At 45.3% G+C, this 3,420-nt stretch overlaps 1 long non-coding RNA gene across 1 annotated transcript; it reads left to right on the forward strand.

The window, feature by feature from the left end:
- The first annotated feature begins 1,237 nt into the window (after positions 1–1,237).
- LOC123082116 (uncharacterized) lies at positions 1,238–2,813 on the forward strand. The gene is made up of 2 exons (XR_006438948.1): positions 1,238–1,778; positions 2,355–2,813. It is a non-coding gene; the product is annotated as an uncharacterized lncRNA (long non-coding RNA).
- The last annotated feature ends 607 nt before the right edge of the window (positions 2,814–3,420 follow it).

Below are 3,420 nucleotides of genomic sequence, written 5' to 3' on the forward strand. Positions count from 1 at the left end.
TTTATTCAACAGGTACACGGAATTTGGAGGAGAACCCGCCCTGCAATGCCGAAGACAATCTGCGCGCCGGACTCATCGTCATTGAAGCCTGGTTCGGGGGCTACTGAGGGAGTCCTGGATTAGGGGGTGTCCGGACAGCCGGACTATATCTTTTGGCTGGACTCCTGGACTATGAAGATACAAGATTGAAGATTTTGTCCCGTGTCCGGAAGGGACTTTCCTTGGCGTGGAAGGCAAGCTTGGCGATACGGATGTGAAGATCTCCTACCATTATAACCGACTTGGTGTAACCCTAACCCTCTCCGATGTCTATATAAACCGGAAGGTTTTGGTCCGTAGGACAACGTACACATCAACAATCATACCATAAGCTAGCTTCTAGGGTTTAGCCTCCTCGATCTCGTGGTAGATCTACTCTTGTACTACCCATATCATCAATATTAATCAAGCAGGACGTAGGGTTTTACCTCCATCGAGAGGGCCCGAACCTGGGTAAAACGTCATGTCCCTTGCCTCCTGTTACCATCCGGCATAGACGCACAGTTCAGGACCCCCTACCCGAGATCCGCCGGTTTTGACACCGACAGCCACCTTCTCACCCATGTAGAGGCAGTTACTTGGCAAGGGTAGTCGGTTCAGCCCGTCCCATTCCAGGTCTATGGTCAGTACGGTTTGCGCCGCTTTTGAAGTAAGCGCCAGTTGGTTATGTCCTAATGTGATACCCTATGTATAGGAGCCCGCCATCCAAGCCGACCCTACCTGGGTGGCTTTCACCAACATGAGCTCCCCTACCCACCAAATATTTATTTATCTAGTAACCCTGCCCGGGTCACAACTACTTAATATAGATACTTCACCTGGTCTGGTCCAACTGCCAAATCAGTGGATCAGCTTGATCCAAATTTCATTTTGTTTACGGAAAATATTTACTTTTAATTCTTATGCAAAATTTTGGAAATGACTCATAGCCCGGAAAACATTTATCAAGACATGGTCAAGGAGACGACGACTTGCCGGGTAGCGCTCCGACCAACTCAGAACCACCAGAAGTGGGTCCTATGGGTCCGAGATCGACTCCTGATAATTATTTCACAAAGAAGTTTATATTTTCCCTAATCAAGATCCAAGCATCAAGCAACACTTCCATACAGTGCAATCCATTTTAATTAAAGAGGTAATGATACGTGCTGGTGTGTAATTAGAAGCAAAATGCATACAGCACATCAACAAGTAGTACGCACGTGCACATCAGAAAGAGCAAGAAAGCAAGCTCAAAAGGAAAAATGTGTTTAGCTGGTTGAACCCAACCTCGGCAGAAATATCATTTTTTTATCCAACTAGTCATCTTCCCCAGCTCTCTTTCTCTCTCTCACTGTCACTGGTATGCTCAGCCGAACAGAACCAACTCATCTCTCTCTCCCTAACTACAGAGCAGGCCGCCGCCGGCTCGATCTGCCACTTCCGGCAATCTCCGGCGACACCGCGGACACCCACGAAATCCCCTCGACTCCCTCTACCATATTACCCCAATTATTTGATCTGCCACCGCCAAAATCGCCGCCACCACTCAATCCTAGCGCCGCCTGATCTAGGTCCGGTGGGCTTGCCACCGGCTGCAGCGGCAACGACGTCTCCATGCCTACATCCCCCCCAGCGCAGCCACACGCACGAGGCATGCAGCCACGGGCGTCGGGCGCGTGCGGCTTCACCGGCGCTGCTCGGTCGCCATGGCTCTGTTGCTAACGGTGTGGACTAGCCACATCCTACTGCTACTACTGGTAAGTGCTAATCCTGATTCCTTCTCCATGAAGTGCTCCAAATTTCACAACAAGTGCCTGCTATATGTGAACGTGGGTGTGCATATGTTGTTCATTTTATCCCAGGCCCTACTATTCCCCACTCAGCCATACTGCCTTCTTTCTCTTTGTTTATCTCAAGGCCAAGAAATTAATTAAGATTTAATCTATGGTGTGGTCATGGTATTGCTACTGATTAGATCTAAATATTGTTCCTAACTAGTGCTACTCATCCTTGAACATCATATAGAAGTAAACAGTGGCAGTGAAACTCCAAAAATAATTACTTGTGAGTAGATTATAAACATCAGTCTCTCAGTGTTTGCTACAGATTGGCAGGGATTAATAATTAGGACAAGGTAGTATACACAGGAAGGTTGATCCTTTGGATACATACATGTCTTAGCAAGTTACTAGTACCTAGGATTTGATTCTTGGCATGTTATATCTAGTACAAGCCACGGATGTCATTCACAGAAACTTTTACAAGCTTTTGCAATTGATCTAATTAGTTTGACTAACTTGGGTGTTTACGCAAACATTTTGTTCTTTTTACAGTAAGGTAAAGAGATCAAAGTGAATAGATGCTCATGGACTGATTCAAACCGAGGTGGAGATAGATAAGAAATCAAGCAAGAAGGGATAACACAACAAGGTACTTGATTAGTACCTGGTGGCGCATGTAACCCAAAGATCTTCACCGCAGTGAAGGACAGCAGTGTGGCAGAAGGTGAAAAGACAAGTGGTGGGGGTACTCCAGCGTATGTGTGTGTGAGGTAGAATGGTCCAGTGAAAGGGATGGCTCCTATTTATAGTGGGGTGAATAGCTATGTCGGTTTGAAGACACATTACATTTGGCATGCATGCGTGGTTAGTCTTGCATGCATGCCTCCACTTGTGTCTCTTGTGGGTTGTACTATGGACATGTGTAATTTGCTTGGCTGGCCATTAGTTGGCATTTACTTTATGTGAAAGAAATGAGACAAGGGTTTATAAAATATATGGAGGTTTGGAGAAGAATTTGTTTTGCATGACTAAATGCTATTTGCTCTAATAATAAATGTAGTTGTTTCTATTATTTTAATTAATGTTTTGGCAACGCCGTTGAAATTATTTTTATCTAATTTATTTATTATATTATTTTTACGGTTTTTACAATACCGATGATCGAATCTCGGGCAAGTAACATACTGATGACAAAAGGGAACAACGTATGTTGTTATGCGGTTTGACCGATAAAGATCTTCGTAGAATATGTAGGAACCAATTTGAGCATCCAGGTTCTGCTCTTGGTTATTGACCGGAGATGAGTCTCGGTCATGTCTACATAGTTCTCGAACCCATAGGGTCCGCACACTTAATGTTCGGTGACGATCGGTATTATGAGTTTATGTATTTTGATGTACCGAAGGTAGTTCGGAGTCCCGGATTTGATCATGGACATGACGAGGAGTCTCGAAATGGTCGAGACATAAAGAACGATATATTGGAAGCCTATGTTTGGACATCAGAATGGTTCTGGATGAGTTCGGGCGTTTACCGGAGTACCGAGAGGTTACCGGAACCCCTCGGGGAGTATATGGGCCTTATTGGGCCTTAGTGGAATAGAGGAGAGGAAGGCCAA

This window comes from Triticum aestivum, chromosome 4A, assembly GCF_018294505.1.
Source record: "Triticum aestivum cultivar Chinese Spring chromosome 4A, IWGSC CS RefSeq v2.1, whole genome shotgun sequence".
Lineage (NCBI taxonomy): Eukaryota > Viridiplantae > Streptophyta > Magnoliopsida > Poales > Poaceae > Triticum > Triticum aestivum.